This window comes from Canis lupus, chromosome 20 (genome assembly GCF_003254725.2).
Source record: "Canis lupus dingo isolate Sandy chromosome 20, ASM325472v2, whole genome shotgun sequence".
In the NCBI taxonomy this organism is placed as follows: domain Eukaryota; kingdom Metazoa; phylum Chordata; class Mammalia; order Carnivora; family Canidae; genus Canis; species Canis lupus.
In genome coordinates, this window is record NC_064262.1 from 20,199,435 (window position 1) to 20,218,248 (window position 18,814).

The 18,814-nt window shown below is 45.6% G+C and overlaps 1 long non-coding RNA gene across 1 annotated transcript in view; it reads left to right on the forward strand.

The window, feature by feature from the left end:
* Positions 1–9: 9 nt before the first annotated feature.
* LOC118351690 (uncharacterized) overlaps positions 10–18,814 on the forward strand; it is a 58,130-nt gene continuing 39,325 nt past the window's right edge. Inside the window, exons 1-2 of the long non-coding RNA XR_004807551.2 lie at positions 10–139; positions 1,930–2,151. This is a non-coding gene — a long non-coding RNA (uncharacterized LOC118351690). The remainder of the gene's footprint in view (positions 140–1,929; positions 2,152–18,814) is intronic.

Here is an 18,814-nt window from a genome sequence, read left to right on the forward strand (position 1 = left end):
TAACTGCTCGCTCCCGCAGTGGTGAGCAAGGAGCTGTACTTATCCCATTTTAGAGGTGAGAAAATCAAGGCACGGGGAGTTTCAGTGACCTGTATGAATCACAGACCTGATGGGCAGCAGAGTTGGAGTTCAAATCCAGGTACTCTGACTCCAGAGCCTGGGGTCTTGTCCCCTCTGGCCGTAGGTCTCTATAGGAATAGACTCAGCCAGCACCTGTGGCGCTGTGGAGAGACACTGGATCCAGGGTAGGGACTGCAGAGTTGCAGGCAGTTGCAAGGGGAGTGTCCCCCCACACCCCAGGGGGGGATTCCAGGCTCAGCCCTCCCAGCTCTGCACACCTCACCTCTGCTCCCCCAGGCTCTCCTGAGCCACATCTGCTCTAATTGGATTGACTGTCAAAAACTTGTTCCAAAAAAAAACAAAAAACTTATTACCCATTTCTAGTCTGGATGGGCAAAAGCAGCCTAAACTCCCTAACGGTTTGGCTGTGTACCAATAAGATCCCTTCAGAGATTGTTATAAAGCCAGTGCTCTGTTCTCTGGGATGATGAGTTATTTTAAAAAGCATTAACTAGGTCATTCGCAGTGCAGTGTGGGTGGTTCTCAGCCTTGGCTGTCCACTAAAGTCACCTGGGGAGCTTTTTAAGCATGTCTGTGTCTCAGCCACACCCTGGCCATTTATATCAGAATCGCTAGGGGTAGGACCCAGGCAGCAATATTTTTAAAGCTCTCCAGGGAAGCCTGGTGTGCAATCAAGTCTGAGAATCACAGCTCCCAGCTCCTCAAAGGGTGGACGGGTGGCCAGTACCATCAGCATCCCTGGGAGCTTGTTAGAAACACAGAGGGGTTGCCTGGCTGGCTCAGTTGGTAGAACATATGACTCTTGATCTCACAGTTGTAAGTTTGAGTTCCATGTGAGGTGTAGAGATTACTTAAAAAAATAAAATCATTAAAAAAAAACCCATCTTGCTCCGCTCCAGACCTACTAATTCAAAATCTGCATTTTGTTTTTATTTTTTTTGTTTTTGTTATTTTCAAAGTCTGCATTTTAGTAAGGTGATTCCTGTCCACGCTGAAGTTGAAAAGGCAGCTCTCTCTAACCACACTGTCCAGTACTGTAGTCACGTGTGGCTATTTAGATTTAAATTAAATAAAAAAGATTCAGCTCCTCAGTCACACTGGCCACATGTTGCATGCTCAGTCGCCACCTGCAGCTAGTGGCTACCACATTGGACAGGGTAGATACAGACTATTTTGATGATTGCAGAAAGTTCTACTGGAGAACGTTGCTCTAGAACATTCTGGAAAGGGGTAGTAATTAGCCACCATCTGTTTCCTTTGGCTACTACCAGGCATACAGGTAGCAGGCAATGACACTCACTTGGGTGGGACAAAACTGAGATGCAGTCAACTTGGCACATATCTAGATTATTTTCCATTCATTTTATTTTATTTTATTTTATTTTTTATTTTTTTTATTTTCCATTCATTTTAAATCAAGAGCATGGCCATATCTTCCTAAGCCCTGCATAAGTGCAGTTGGTGTGTGACATGGGGCTGGGGGCACAGATGGGTGGGGGAGAGAGAGAGGCAAGATCACTTTCAAGGGCTAGGACAGAAGGCGAGACTGTTACCCTGGCCCCCACCCTCCCTGTCAGTCCCAGTCCAAGGCAGCAGGAACACACTCCCTAATAATCACAATGCAGGAAAGCACTCGGCGACCAGATGTGACTCATTGGTGACTCCAGGTGCAAATATGAAAAGCGGGCATTTTGTCAGCTGAATAATAATAGCCAGGCTCCAGTGTGATGAGGCTGGGGGCTTAGGTCGTTTTTCTTTGCAGGGTAGAGTTGTTGTTTTTTGTGGGAAGGAGTTCAGTCCCTTCAGCAAAACCCTTCCTCTTTTTATTTTTTTATTTTTTTGAAAAAGGCCAGGCACTGTTTCTCCTGGAGACCTTTGGTTGCTGACAGCAGGCTGCATAATGCAGCGGGAGCTGAACAGTATGATGATGACAGCCCACACCAGCAGTGGAAAGCGACGTGCATTTTCCTGAGAGAAAGCTGTTCTCTATTTAGAGGGCCACTTTGCCAGCTGACAGCAGGAGAGGGGCCGCGCTCAGCAAGCAGCGCCTTCATTTACGCACAGGGTCCTGTGAGTGCTCGCCCTGCAAAGTACTGTGGGGCGATGGGGAGATGGTTCAAAGGGTGAAAGGGTGAAAAAGCAGAATAAGAGAATGGTTGAGCAAAATGTGTCCCTCTGGGTAGCAACTTGTGCCATGGGGTGCTGTGTAAATCTTAACGAAATGTCAATCTTACCACTCCGTTCATATTGTTAAACAGTAAAGCTTTGCATTTTGGAGTTGTTTTGTGATAGCTTTATAAGCTTTATAAGGTTGGTCCTTGTGACTACCTCAGGAGGAAGTCGCAGCAAGTTTCATCATCCCCTTTCAGGTGACAGCCCAGGGTGGTCAAGTGATTCTTCTAAGGTCACACAGCTCCTAATGAGTGGAAAACACAAAGCAATCGTTTATTTACTAGTAACTATTTCTTGAGAATCCTATCAAGTGCCTGACTCCTGGGATGTTTCTGTAGAGTTTCTATTTCCATCGACCTTAGTTTCTTTATTTCATGGAGCTGGGTTTCTAAAGAGGCTGTGAGAGGGGGAAAAAAGGCGGGTGCGGGGGAAGAGGAGCAAATTAGCAAATGATTGCAAATTATGGTGAATGCCATGAATGAAAAAAACTCAAAAAACCACAAAACAACCCAATGGCCAAGGGTAGAAGCACTAGGACAGAGGTAGGCAAGATGGGTAAGTGGATTTGCAAAGTCTTCTCTGAAGGGGAGACATTTGCGTTGAGGCTTGAGGGATGGGTGGTAACTGGCCTAGTGGCTAAATAGCCTAATGTGGTTATTTAGATTTAAATTAAATAAAAAAGATTAGGTAGGGAAGGGGCCTAGGTAGGGGAGGGGTGGAGGCTGGGGGGCACTGCAGACCGAGGGGACTGAAGGATGTAGGGTGGGAATCTGCTGGCCTCCAGGGGCTGCCTGCAGGAAGGCTGTGAGACAGAGTGTGATGCAGGACAGGACACCTGGCTCCCTCCCTCTGCCTTTCACCCCACATACCTGTAACTGAGGGGCTAGCCTCTCAGTTCCTCCTTTCTCCAGGTCCTCTCCTGAGAATCAGATCTGCAGGCTGTTCCAAGGTTTGGCGCTGTAGCTTGCGGGGATGGTGGCGAGATATGGCTCTGGAAAGTTGGATGGAAGGGCAGTGGGACCTCAAAGACACTGAAGCCTGGGTGTCCATGGAAGTGGGAGCAGAAAGGTGAAAATGAAGAATTGAGAGACAGTCAGAGGGCAGAGGTTCCAGAGCAGCTGTCAGCTGTGGGGAGAGGGGCACAGAAGCTGCAGCAGGCTGTGGGTGGAAGCCTCTTCAGTCTCATCTGAGAGGTTACCTTAGGCTGCCTCTCTCTGTTTCTTTGGACAGGCTATTGCCCAGAGACTGGATTAACATGAGCTTATGGAGGTTATTCTAAAATACGATAAATCAAGGCTTGACTCCCAACTGAGAGCCCTGCAGAGTTTGTCAAAAGGCAGTCATAACGATGGGCTCCTGCACATAGAGATTGGAGCCAGAGCCATTCAGCAAATAACAGAGTTCTTTTCTTCTCCACGCCTATGCCAATTGGCTCAGCACGGTATCTCCAGTGACTGCTGCATTTGGGAAGCCTGACTTACTGGATGGAACTGTACACATTGTGAGGTTGGGCCTTGTTAGGTCAGATTAGGAGGAGAGGAAGGACTAATCAATGTTTTGATAGTCATTTCTCACACGTTCACTAATTTCACCATTCTAAGCCTATTACATGCATGAATTTTTTTAATCCACATCAGAACCTTGCAGAAATGAGATAGGTATAATCTACAGCCCCATTTTACAGAAGAGGAAACGGAGGTACAAACTCCTATTGTTTTAAAAGTTATTTATTTATTTTAGGGATAGAGAATGCACATGAGGTGGAGAGGGGGTACAGAGGAATAGGGAGAGAAACTTTAGCAGACTCCGCACATAGTGTGGAGCCTGACACAGGGCTTGATCTCAGGGTCTGAGACAAAACCAAGTCAGACGTTAAACCAATTGCACCACCCTGACACACCTTGTTGTATAAACTCATAAGAGTCAGTAGGTGGCACAGCCAGGACTTGAACTTACTGTGGCTCCAGAGTTCCTGCCCTTTAGCATCGTAGAGGTGACATAAGAGACCTCCGGTCTCATTTGACCACAGATACCACCCCCTTTGGCCACAGTACCTGACCAACATGACAATCACTTCTAGAGCACTTATTAAGGGCAATATTAGGTAACGAATACATTACTGTAAGCTCTCTTCTCCCTCACGAATATGATACATACAGGATTTATCAGTAAAGGCAGTTGGTGAGGAGAGGATAGCTTACAGATGTGGAATGAAACAACCAAAGGTCTAGAAAATTTGAGTTTCTACCAACATATGGCAAAGTACATTGCCATGCAATAAGCATTAGGTTGTTTCTAAAAGAACTAGTGAGAGAAATAAGTCACCACCATGTGAATTCAACAAACCATTGTCAGTTGCCTACTCTATGGAGGGCACTGTATGAGAGACTGGTGTACTACATTGGGTTGTTCTGACCAAGTACCACAAACTGGGGTGCTTAAAGTAATAGAAACTTTAAAAATATATATATTTTATTTATTTATTTGACAGAGAGAGAGAGAGCACAAGCAGAGGGAGTGGGAGAGGGAGAAGCAGGCTCCATCTCAGGACCCTGGGAACATGACCTGAGCCAAAGGCAGATGCTTTACAGACAGATCCACCCAGGTACCCCTAAAGTAAGAGAAACTTTATTCTCTCACAGTTCTAGAGGCTTAAAGTCTGAAATCAAGGTGTTGGCAGGACTCTGGGCCCTCTGAGGGTCCTAGAAAGAATCTGTTCCAGGTTTGTCTTCTAGCTTCTGGGGTTGCCAGCAACCCTTGATATTCCTTGGCTTATAGATGCATCATTCCAGTCTCTTCCTCTGTGCTCACATGTTCTGCCCTTTGGTCTTCATGTTGTCTTCATTCTATGCATGTGTGCCTCTGTGTCTCTACTCCCTATAAGGACGCCAGTCAGATTAGGGCCCACCCTAATGACCTCAGCTGACCTTGATTGTATCTGCAAAGACCCCACATCCAAATACGGTCAAAGCCACAGGTACTTAGGGTTAGGACTGCAACAGCTTTTAGTGGGACACAGTTCAACCATAGCACTAAGATGGATAAGCTCCTTTCTCCACCATGGCAATTAGAGACCTGTGTGTCTCTAAGAGTAACCCATATGGTAAGCTAGCAAGCATAATTTGGGAATGCCTCATGGGCCAAGGGACAATGTCACTGGCCTTCAAAGGATGAGTAGAAATTCAGCATTTGGAAGAGAAATGACATTTCAGGCCGCAGAACTGGAGTGAGCAGAGACAGAAAGGCCAGAAAACAGAGGAACTGCTGAGGGCTAAGCAATGGCTCTGACGCTGAGTAGGAGGGAAGATTTGTAGCCAGGTTAGAGAGGTATTGATTGCTAGTCTGAGAATCTGTACTGGATTCTTGGAACAGTCGTGAAGTGCCGGCTCATAGCCCTCACCTACCCTTTACCGTGCCCACACCTGAGGTCAGGTGAAGGTGAGTGTATGGGGTCTGCCCAGAGGCAGGAACCTCTAGGTGCAGCAGCTTTGCCTTTGCCCTAGGGCAACCCTCTGGAGAGGGTTGCAGGCAGCAGCTGGGGAATGGGAAACAGAAGGACCCCGCAGGATCTGGTGGGACACCCCAGCCTCTGCTACACAGGGGAGAATCCAGGTGCCAAGATCCTGGCGGCAGGAGGAACTAAGGCAATGGAGATTTGGAGCGGGGTCTGGGTTAAAGATGTGAGCTTGGGATTCATCCATATGTAGGGGATATGAACACCTGGGAGTGGGTGAGGTCCCCTAGACAGAGCACGAAGTGTTCAAAGAAAGGAAGCCAGAAGGCAGAGATGAGAAAAACCTGAATCAAGGAGATCAGTGTGCCTGCACTTGTCTAATTAGACAGCTCCAAGCGCTAGATAATTGCCACCCAGGGTGAAAGCCCATGCCTTGGGGAGCTTCAGTAAGACTCATCCCCACCATTCTTTAGGGACTGAAAAAAAGTCACTTTTTTTCAGTGACTTCTGCATGGCTGAGGTTCATTTCAATAAGGGACCTTTGAGAGACACAGGTCTTTATTCAAAAAAATAGTGACCTGTGTTAGTTCAGAGCTCAGGCTCTGAGGTTTGACCCTTGGATCTGGCTTTTGACTCCATCACTTATTTAACTGAGAGACCCTAGTGGAAATTACTTACTTTTTTGAGCCTCCATTCCCCATCTGTCCAACGAGAAGAGTAACAGTACTGATCTCAAAGAGCTGTCCAGAAGATCATGAGAGACTGCACGTCAGGTGCATGGCGCGATGCTGTGCCCATGACAGGTGCTGTCAGTGATGGTCACATTCAGTCAGCCGCTGGGGCAGCACTCCTCAGATGACTGTTACAAGTCCAAGTTGTCGGGTATTATGCTGAGTGAAATAAGTCAATTGGAGAAGGACAAACATTATATGGTCTAATTCATTTGGGGAATATAAAAATTAGTGAAAGGGAATAAAGGGGAAAGGAGAGAAAATCATTGAAAATATCAGTGAGGGACAAAACATGAGACACCTAGCTCTGGGAAGTGAACAAGGTGTAGTGGAAGGGGAGGTGGGCAGGAGGTTGGGGTGACTAGGTAACGGACACTGAGGGGGGCACTTGGTGGAATGAGCACTGGGTGTTATGCTATATGTTGGCAAATTGAACTCCAAAAAAAAAATAAAATAAAATAAATAAAAAAAAAAAAAAAAAACAAGTCCAGGTTGTCACCTATGCTTCTGGCCTACCTGCTCTAGACTGAAGGTTCCAGCGACCCTCTCTTTGGGTTCAATTAATTTGCTAGAGAGGATCACAGGACTCAAAAAGACCTTTTGCTTGCTAGATTACCAGTTTATTATGAAAGGATATAATTCAGAAACAGCCGATGTAAGAGATGCATATGGAAGATATGACGGGAGGATGCAGAGCTTCCTTGCCCTCTCTGAGCAAATGTGACACTTTCCCCGCAACTCCACAAGCGCACTAACCTGGAAGCTCTCCAGATTCCTCCTTTTGGGTTTTTATGGAGGCTTCACCACAGAGGCACGACTGGTGAAATCACTGGCTGCTGGTGATCACACTCCCTCTCCAGTTCCTTTTCCCTCCCCAGAAGGGGAGAGGTGAGGTGGGGGCTCAAAGTTCCAACCCTCTAATCACGTGGTTTTTTCTCCTGGCAGCCAGCCCCACCCCACCCCCCAATCCTTAGGTGTCTTCCAAATGTCACCTCATTAAAATAACAAAAGACACCTTTATCACTCTCATCACTTAGGAAATTCCAAGGGTTTTAGGAGCTCGGTGCCAGAAAAGGGAAGCTGACCCAATACACATATCTTATTATAAATCACAATGTCACACCATCCATCCCTTGAGGGAGAAGGGAGGGGTGGCGCTGAATTAACTCCTGAACTGCGGAAAAGCTCTGTTGATATCAGAAGCAGGGGGAAAGATCACAAAAATAACAGATGTTTGGGGGATTGTGAAATACTACCCAGTCCTAACAAGCCTAGATTAGACAACAGTGTGGTGTGGATACTAAAACACTTGGGTATGTGGACAGAGAGAAAAGGGACAAAATACCTTCAGCCATTTTACTGTGCTATTGGGGGAGAACCCTGTGTCTCTTGATAATGTAAAATTGTAGGAAAGACAGGGCTTTGTAATTTGATAGGTGTGAATTCAATACCAAGCTCTACCAATTACTAGCTCTGAACCTATCATAACCTTCAGTTGTTTCATCTGTAAAACTGCAGTAGTGGTACTCACCCCCATAGGGTTATCACCAAGATTAGATGAGGGTGTGCACGTACAGTGCCAATGGAACGCTGGCATCTGTAGCTAAAAGATGTGAGGAGAAGGAGAATGATAAGGGCTAAAGACTTACTCTGTCTTTCTGGAAAGGGAGGACACCTCCCGACTCTAACTATGTTCTATTCTTATATCACTTTATGCAAGGTTAAGATCCTTAGAAGAGACACTCAGATTGGTCAGGCTTGGATGACGGGGAAGGCCAGGTGGGGTCAGCACACCTTGCTTGGCCAATCCACTGAGACTGTCTAAAAGGGGGATGAAGTGGTTCCCAGCAGAAACTGGGATGCTTCTGGAGAAGAGTGGAGTTGGATGCTGGATAGGAGAAGCACAGATGTATGCTACAGACATTCTCCAATGCAGCATTCTAGGAAGCCCTGCCAGACTTTGGCCCTCTCCTGCTTCCTTGCATTAGGTGTTTCCCCTAGTGGCACCCAGAGAGGAGGTGAATGGGGGATTGTGGCTGACGCTGTCAGTTACCTCCCTTAAGAACCTTACTCCACCTTCCTCATAGTCCACAGCACCTGCTTAAATTCAAGAGTTCACTGTTCCATGTTACGAGGGGATGTTGCTTTTTCTCATTGATTGTGGTAGTTTCATGACCCTTGCCAACAAGGAAGGTCAGGTGGCTCTCATAGCCAGTGGGTTATCAGCCGTGACGCTCTTGGAGAGACAATGCTCTGAATAAAAAGAGACACATGGAATAAAACCCTTCTCTTCTTCAGGCAGATGTTACTGGGTTCCCATGTGATACCTGAGACTGTGGCAACCGCCTTGTAATAACAAGGTGGCGGGGCAACTTGGTGGCTCGGTGGTTGAGCGTCTGCCTTTGGCTGAGGTCCTGGGATCGAGTCCCTTATCGGGCTCCCCGCAGAAAGCCTGTTTCTCCCTCTGCCTGTATCTCTGCCTCTCTCTGTGTGTCTCTCATGAATAAATAAATAAAATATTAAAAAAAAATAACAAGGTGGCAAGCCCAAGAGCTGAGTGGATGTGATGGCAATGGTAGGACAGAAATATATCACATCATCATTTGCTGATCTACTTCTTGTAATGCCTATCATCCAAACTACGTTTAGATAAGTTTTCTGTTACTTGTTGACAAAGCATTTGAATGATATATGCCCATCCACCTCAATATCTCCAACAACAAGGAGGACTTTCTGTTCTGATCAGTGGTTCTACAAGTGTGGTTCCTAGACCAGCAGCATAGGCATCACCTGGAAACTGATTTGAAAAGCCAATTCTCAGGCCCCATCCTGCCTTCCTGGATCAGAAGGGAGGATTGGGGGCAGCAGTAACCTGTGTTTAAACAAGCCCTCCCACTGATCATGATTTAGGATGGAATTTGCCGATCCTTGCTTTATATTAATATATGTCATTCTCACATCAGAACTCACCATTGGCAGTGGTCTCACACATTATTCCTTCTAATGTACCCTGTCCTGTTACTGCTTTGATTCCACCATCCCTAAAATAAAACAATTTTTTAAGAAAAGAAAATATTTGAAAACTATTAGCCAGATGAACTTTTTGCCCATTGTTTCAGTTTGCTTGCTTGAAGTCATTACCTCCTTCCAGACAGTACGTTGGTCTATAATAGCTAGTCTATAATAGCTAGAATGTGGCAGTTAGTTCCAAAATGTTTAGAAATGCTAATAATCTTTATTAGTAATGGTCCATGAGGGTATCCACTGAGCTTTTGGAAGTGAAATTAGTAAGGAATTTTGGGGACTTGTACACTGCTCAGGATATGCAAATAGCCATGTGAAGAGCAAAAGGATTCAGAGTTAGAAGAGGAAAAGAATGAAGAAAGTCACTGCAAGAAAAAGGAAAAAACATAAAAAGGAAAGCATTCTGGTTGGGACAGTAGGTGAAGATGGATTTGTCTTCTAGGACTCTATGCATTTAAACAAATGGAGGGGAATGTGTGGGGAGGCGACTCAGGTGGGGGAGGGCCATGAACAAGGTATCAGGGAAAGAGGGCATGAGATGTGTCTAGAAAAGTGGGCAGCCATGGATAGAATGGTCTACTGGACGCCCTGTGTGGGATGGAGGACCACAGCAAGACCGAACTCTGGCACCACTACCTACTAACTGTGGTCTTGGACAGCTTCCCTAGCTTCTCTAAGCCTTAGTTTTCTCAGCAGTCCTTGGACTCAAGAATAGAGGCTTGGTGGGAGGTTTACATGAACCAGCATGCTGTAGACTGTATTGTGTGCCCCCCCCATTCATATATTGAAGCTCTACCCCCCCCCCCAATGTGACGGCATTTGGGAGAGGGGTCTGTGGGAGGTGATTAGGGTTAGATGGGTTCATGAGGGTGGCTTTATAAGAAGAGGAAGAGACCAAGATCCTGCTCTGTCTGCCATGTGAGGACACAGCAACAAGGCAGAGGAGTGCAAGCCAGTAAGAGAAGTCTCGCCAGAAAGCCAATCAGCTTGCACCTTGCTCTTGGACTTCCAACCTCTACAACTATGAGAATATAAATGTCTGTTGTTTAAACCACCCAGTCTATGGTATTTTCTTATGGCAGCCCAAGCAGACTAATACACGGCATATGTTAGGGACCTTTTAGGGGGCTTGGCTCATTGTAAGTGCTCACTAAATAAGATGCATAACAATAAACACACTAATGAGCAGTAAATTTGGAGGATGAGATTGCTAAGGTCTTTGAATGGCTAAACTGGGAATATAATTTATTCTGTAGATGACTGGAAGTTTTCGAGCAGGAAACTAAAAGACAAAGCATATGTGTGCAGGGTCTGAGGTCACTCTGACAATAGAGCATTATATAAGGCAGGATTGGGCAAACTTTAGCATCAGAATCAAGTCCAGGGCTTGTTAAAACAAGTCCATGCTGCCCCACTCTCCTTTTCAGATTTAGTGGGTCTGGGACAGAATCCAAGTATTTGCATTTCAGATAAGTTCCTAGGTGATGCAGACGCTCCTAGCCCAAGGATGCCACTTCCAGGGAGGGAGGAAGAGAAAGGAATAGAGACTCTTGTGACCTCTGGCTGGTGACTTGCTGCCGGGAATGGCAGCAGAATGCTTGCTCTGCAAATGTTCAATCCACCCTGTGGTAGATGATGGATAATGTAGGTGGTACGTGGAGCTGCCGGGAGAAATTGCTACAAGTACAGCAAGCAATTATGGCATTGGGTTTCTGTTTCTGTTTTAAGGGTAAACCACTATAATTATAAAACTTGCAAAACCCTGACTTATGAAGTGTAGATCCTGGAATGGGGAGAAACACCACGTTCCTGCCTTCTCCAAGTTACAGATTTTGGGTCAGGGCTGACCGCTTAGGCCACCTGCTAAAATGACACAGACTAGTTGCAGGGTGACGTCATAAATAATGCCGGTGAAGTTAGCTGAACACCAGGGTCATTAAGATGTTCAGTTGCATGTGGGATTGTAGGTATGAGACAGACTTTTGTGTTATTATTTATTTTTTTTGTATGACCTTGAGGTGAATGGTGGCTGTTTCTTCCTCAGCATTCCTTTATATTATACCTGCCCTCTCCCCTTAGCTTTCTTAGGGAAATTGTTTTGTCACCATGAACTCCATATGGTGCTTGTGAAGCTGCCAAACTCTTTGGTCCCTCCTTCTGGCCCCAGGGTGGGCACCAGATCAAAGTCTGGCCAATCACAGAGCCGAATCTGCACCCCCCCCCACCCAAGTGGGCTGAGGAGGCACGTGACCCAGCATAGCCTTCAGAATCCTTCTGTGGGACTCATCTGTGGACATCAGAAGAGAGACCCTCTCTCCCTCGGGGCACTAAGCCAAGCTGGTGTTGAGTCTTGGTGTTGAGTAACACATGCTGTTCACCAAACCCCTAAACGTGAGGAATCCTCTTGTCACAGGAGGGAATGAGGCCAACCCATAGAGAAACAACAACCCAACCCTTGAAGAGATCCTTATCATCTCTGTCACTAGAATCCCAAGACTGATACTACAGGTAGATTTTCATTTGCATGAGTCAAAATTTTTTGCCTCTTTTTCTTAAGCTTTGAGTTGGTTCCTGGCACTTTTAATTAAAAGAGTGAAAAACAAAGTTCATATATCCACCCATCACCTTCTAACTTGCAGAAATCAGGTTGTGCCGGAGAAATTGCGTATTCCATACTCAAATGCTGACATTGGCGTAGGAAGGAGTCTTTGGGAGGTGTCTGAAATTTCAGGGCACTGTCTCCATGGGAAGCTTTGAGCATTACGTTTGGAAATGCTAACGAGAGAGAGGGAAAAAGAGAGCAAAGGTTTATTAATCTTCACATGGCCAAGTCAGTCTGTTTAGGAGGGAAAAAGAAACAAAAAGTGATGGAAGATGCTGGTAGTGTTCTTGATGAAAAAATGGAAGGTTTTCATCATTAGGTAGTGGGAACGCTGGTGATCAGGAACTTTTCCTACAAGAAGCACCCTCGTACTTTTCATGTTGGTAGTGGGGGTTAACACTCCTGGGATTGTTCATCAAGCTAATGCTAAATAACCTACATATCTGACCAAAGTGAATTCACCCCTATGTCCTCAACAAAGGGAGCAAGCAAAGGGAATGATAATTCAGCAGTGCAGCCAACCCTTGCTCTCATCCCACCCAGTGGACAATGGACACTTTGGAGGGTGAGTTCCAGCCTCTCACAGTTGAGCATCTTGCTGGACTTGTGGGCATTGGAGGGGATTTTCCAAAACCTAACTGTAGCTAATTTTTATTTTTGTGAAAATTGAGAACCTGACTCCCTCAATAAGATGAGTTACCCCTACAGGACGCCCCATATTTCAAGTTTTTATTGAAGCATATTCAGGGGCTTAAGTGGTGACTCTGCAAGTGTGTGTGTGTGTGTGTGTGTGTGTGTGTGTGTGTGTGTGCTTCTCAAAATGTATCAGGTATTATCTGAGGCTCAGCATTAATAAGCCATATAATTACCAGGTTCTATAGTATTCGAAATCAAAATCACTTTTAGATTCCTTTCCTCCTCTGGGCTGTTGTAAGTGATAAGCACATCAAAATACTTTGTGATGGCTGTGTAGGAGAAAAGTCCTCTCAGTGCAAATTACCAGGCAACTTTTATCCCGTTGAATAAACTCTAGGCAGCCACTCTGCCATCAACAACACATATGAAAGGCTGAACTCTGTGGTTGATCTGTTTTGTGTGAGGTGGGCACTTGCTGTTCTATTTGCCCAGTGGCGCTTTTTAATTGGAATGATTTTTATTTGGTCTGATTTCCTGAAATAGAATACATTGCCTGCTAACCCCAGAAAGTCTATCAGCATAGAGAGCAAACTGTCCTGGGCTCTTGGCTTAGCTGTTTGGGGAGGAGCCGTGGCAGTGGGAGTGGGGGAGTTGCAGCATATTCAAATCTGATATTGAAACAGTTTGTGTGTGTTTAGGGAGTAACCGCAAAATTTGACATGCCATCTCCACCCAAACCCCAAACCCCAAACCGGTTCCATTCCAATAGCCAAGCCTGCTCCAGGCCGTGCTCTCAAAGCTTCTTTTGAGTAGTTTATTTCTTCCTATTTACAACTCCCAGAGTGAGCTGTTTTTTAAGGGAAAATCAGTTTCTATTAACGTCTAGGACCCCGAGTGGGTCTTTGCCTCTAATTTGTCCTGCTTTGTTTCAGCGCAAGCACACTCTGAACGGGTAACCAGGCGAGCGGGGGCCTGTGACAGTCACAATCACCTCGAGTTGATTTATGCACAGGGATTCAAGGAGCAATCATATTTTAAATAAGGCTAATCAAGCTGTCTTTTTGTGCAAGCCCCCAAAACCACACACAGACCTCACCCTCAGCGTGCTCTCGTTTCCACTGAGTAAAAGCAAAGGCGAGAGGCTTATTAGGAGCCTGAAGCTGGCCCGGAGAATTAAGCTAGTGCTGCCCAATGTGTAAGCACAGCAGAATACTCGTCGGAGGGAGGAGGACAAGGAAGCCACGTGGTTCCTGCAAATTAAGGGACTGGATGCTCCGCTCTGGTTGTGATTTTTCTGTTTCAGTTGAGCCCACTTTGGGTTTCTTGCCTTACGTTCTTTTGGTCGACTACTTTGCCTCATTGTGTTTTTACTGCTCAGGACTCTGGCTCCGGGCTTCCAAGGCCGCATAACCAAGATCAAGTTTACTTTTCAACTTTGTGCTGTCCTCTTTGTTCAGTCCTCACCTCCTCTCACTTTCTTCCTCCCACCTCCCACAACCACCTCTGAAACACTAACCCCCTCCATGTGGCACTGGTTTTGTAACCCACCCAAACCTGTCTTTTTTTTTTTTTTTAAGTTTCTACTGTGTCCCAGGATCCACAAACTTTCTGTTAAGGGCTCCAGTAAAGCATTCCAGCTTTGTAGGTCATATGGTATCTGTTGTAACTACTCCACTCTGTTATTGGATTGTAATAGTAGCCTGGCCATCAACAATGCATAAGGAAACAGGTGTGCCTTTGTTTCAATAAAACTTTATTTATAGATAGAGACAATGGGCCAGATTTGGCCTGAGAGCCAAATGTAGTGAATCCCTGTGACATACATAGGAGATCTACCAGACTTTGTAGAGTATTCCATCAGCAGAAATACTGGCAGCTCTGATTGAAAGGATGAGGAGAATAAAGTGAAAGAAGACTATCAGACCCTCTAAATTTTATTAGCAGGAAACAGGCTGATAAAACTAGTCAGCTGCAAACAAATGCTACCTGTCATGCAAAAGGAAGGAGAGGGTAGGGGTCAGTTAAGCGTCTTCAGCTCAGGTCATGATCTGAGGGTCCTGGGATCGAGCCTGCCATCAGGCTCCCTGCTTCTCCTCCTGCCCCTCTCTCACCTCTCATGCTCTATATCTCAAATAAGCAAGTGAAGTCTTTAAAAGAAAAAAAAAGTTAAAAAAGAAAAAAGAAGGAGAGAGCAGAGCCATGGGCTTCAGGGCAGAATTGGGAGCCAGGCTCTTGGCTCCCTGATGGATTTTGCGCAATTGGAGTTAGAAATTGCTTGGGACCAGGGGGTCCTTTTTTCCTTTCCCTTTTCTCCCTTTTTGAATAGGAATGTGTGTAAGATATCCCGAGGGGGTTCTAAACCACAAGGGATAGATAACTTGTTTGCCAATTTTACAGACCCATAAATGGAGAGGAATTATGCCCCTAGATGGATCATATGAAGAGTCACACCCACACCTCATTTAGATGATTTAGGGGATGAGATCTGAGACTTTTGAGCTAACGAAACTTAGATGAGTTTCTGGACTTGAGTTATGCTGTTTTGGGGAACTAGGAATGGGGTAAATGCCTGTGAGGCAGATACCAGGGGACAGTTAGTAGATTGCTGTAGGTTGAATGATGCCCCACTCCAAAGATATCCACATCCTAATCCCCAGAACCTATGAGTATGTTACCCTTCATGGTAAAAGGGACTTTGTAGAAGTGATTAAGTTAAGGATCTTGAGATAAGGAGATTATCCTGTTGGGCCCAATATAATTACAGGGGTCCTTGAGAGAGGGGCACAGAAGCATCAGAATCTTACTCCAGTGATTCTTAGCAATGGTTGATGCTGTCCCGAAGGTGATATTTGGAAGTGTTTTTGGTTGTCACAACTGAGGAGGCTACTGGCTCCCTCTAGTAGGTAGAGGCCAGAGATGTTGCTAAACACAGGATAGCCCCTGCAAGAATGATCAGACAAAAATGTAACTAGTGCTAAGGTTGAGAAGCCGTGTCCTATCAGTCCTGTGAGGGTGGGTGTGGTTATCAGGCATGCTTCATAAGTGAGGAAACAAGGTAAGAGACGTTGAATTAGAGAAGGCTGCAGAAGACCGAATAGGTGGTAGATCGCAGAGCTGGAGCAGAAGCACTTGTCTCCCGGCCTCCAATGCACGGCTTTCTCTTCACCTCCACTTTACCTACCACTTTACCTCCGTTTAGCTGGGCTGGACATACACTGATTCCAGCCTAGAGTCCATAGATATCAGATGCTTCAGCCCATAGACATTTGCAAACCAGGTGTCCTGGGGAGTGGTGGAGGTTTCAGGCACTAGAGCAGGCAGAATAGAATTCTTTCAGGAAGAGATACTTTCAGTCTCCCTTGGTAGATGGGTAGGAATAGGGCTGATAGGCATATTCCACCAGAATCCAGAGACATCCCTGCCTTTTTACAAACCTGAGTTTTATATTCTCTTCCAACTCTTGTGAAGATTTTTGGGCCCACATAGATACTCATTCAGCCAACATTTCCAATTCCTGTTTCTGCGGAAATCTACATCAATAGGACCTCTAAGTACTGTACTCGCCTCCCTGTTTGACAGAAGAGGAAACTGCGCCCCCAAGAGGCTTGCAGTGACTTGTCAGAGGGGGCACACAGCTTTCAAAGGGCAGAGCTGGAATTTGAACCCAGGCCTTTCAGCTTTAAGTGCAGAGTGATTTCCACCATGGAACTTTGTACACAAGGCTCTGTGTGTATTGGGGCGGGGGGGGGGAGAAGAGGTTTTGTAAAATATTCCCTACTTTTAAGGCATCTGCTATCTAAAAGAAGAAGTGGAGTCATAAGCAGGTAACTAAAATATAAGTGAAAGTGAGAACATGTGTTTCACATGGTTGCAAAACCTACGTTTCCACAGGGAAGAGAAAGAGAGAAAGGCCCTTGGGGGTGGGTTGATGGACATCTGGAAAGTCTACAGGGAAGAGGTGCCACTTGAACAGAGGCTTAAATTGCAGGCAGAACAGAAGGCCAGTGCCCCACATCAAACAATAGATTCACTTCCTGAAAGTGGTTTCTGCCTCCAGATGCTAAAAGAAAAACTTCCTCATTTGACTTTCAGCCAGTCCTCAGTGACGAGCTGTGGGACTCCGTGCACGTTCTGAATATTGCTCTTTTTTCTCCATTCATAATTGAACAGCCAAGCAGTCTGAGTTCTGTAAGCTTCTGATAGGGCCTGAAGATTTGCTGTATTTGGCATGCCTTGCGATTTCCATCGTCATCATGATTATACTAAGTTTATGAGACAAGCCTCTTATCATTGCTATCAGCACTTTTGTTTCCCCATATTCTGCTCATTTTTCCCAAATAATAAGATCCAAGCGCTCTTAAAACAGTCAAATAATCACACTAACTAATACTCTCCTGGGCAATCACAGTAGCAAGGTGGAAAGGAAGACCACACACTTTGATTCCACCCATTCAGCTGCTCATGAACTGAAACCTGATTTCTGGGAGTGAAGGATGATTTGGAGCTCTCAAAGCAGAAAGCATGAATGTGCAGATAGTATAAATTCATTCATTTATTCATTCCTCTATACATATTTATTAAATACCCACTCCACTCTGTGCCAGGCACTATTTCAGGAACTAAAGATAACAGCCACAAACTCTCCAGGCAAGTCCCCTGCCGGAGCTTCCCGACTAGATGGGGGAGACCTGTAATAAGCACACAAGCAAATCCGTAAAGGAGGTAAGCTCAAATTGTGACAAGTAGGGTTGTCAGGTCACTTGCCCTCCTGGCTTGCCCAGCGCTGAGTCAGGGCACTTAAAGTTCCAGGCTCCACGGGCGGGCGGCTGGTTATACAAAGTCAGGGAATCCAGGCCATCTGGTTTGCAACCCAGAAGTCCTGGAGATACATCTTCTCCCAGGGAGCCCCTGCTGCTTTCCCCTCTCTGCTTCCCCTCCACCACCACCCCCAACCCTGTAATCCCTCCCTCCAGCCCTTCCTAACCTCTCAGATGCTGCTTCTCTACATTTTATTTTATTTTATTTTATTTTATTTTATTTATTTTATTTTATTTTATTTTATTTTTTTGCTTCTCTACATTTTAGTTGTGGAGTTTGTTCTGCTAGTCTTCAGATCACTCTCCAGGTTATTTACCTGGAGGTAAATGATATCTACTTGTAAACGTGGGATGGGGTGAGTCTGGTGTCCTCCTGTTTGGTCACCTGCTCTTCTCCCGGGTTGCCAGATCAAATACAGGCTGTCCAGTTAAATTTAAATATCAGATTTTTAAAAACCACCTTTTCAGGTGTATTTACCAAAATTGCATCCTGCGTTTTTATTTCCTCAGTCAGGCGGTACTGAGGAAGTAAGTGGAGTAACTGGGATGGTGTATCATTCAGGGCTCCACCGGGAGGCCTATACAGGATATCTGTATTTGGAGATTTATTGCAGGGAATTGACATAAGCAATTATAGGAGCTGGACAGGCAAGTCCATCGGGAGGGTAGGCTGGGGCTCAGGCACAAGCTGAACCTGCTTTCCATTGGCAGAATTTCTTCTTCAGGGAAAACTCAGAGCTGCTCTTAATACCTCTCAACTGATTGGCTCAGGACAGATTATGGAAGACAACCTTTTTTTTTTTAATTTTTTAAAGATTTTATTTATTTATTCATGAGAGACAGAGAGAGAGAGAAAGAGAGAGAGAGAGAGAGAGAGAGAGAGGCAGAGACACAGGCAGAGGGAGAAGCAGGCTCCCTGCAAGGAGCCCGACATGGGACTCGATCCCAGATCTTCAGGATCAGGCCCTGGGCTAAAGGCTGATGATAAACCGCTGAGCCACCCAGAGATCCCCCAGAAGGCAACCTTTATTGCTTAAAGGAAACTGACCACAGACCTAATCATTTCTACAAAATACCTTCCCAGCAACAGTGAGACTAGTTTTCATTGACTCACTAGGGATTTTACCTAAGTTGGCCGTTGCAGATAGAAAGGGGGAAGGGTGCCCACAGTCAGCAGGGAAGGCTCCTCTGAGGTAGGGACATTTGAATTGAGACTTAAACTTTGAGACATTGAATGTTGAACTGCATCTAAGAGTCAGGAGATCAGAACATTCCAGATGACAAGAATAACAGTGCA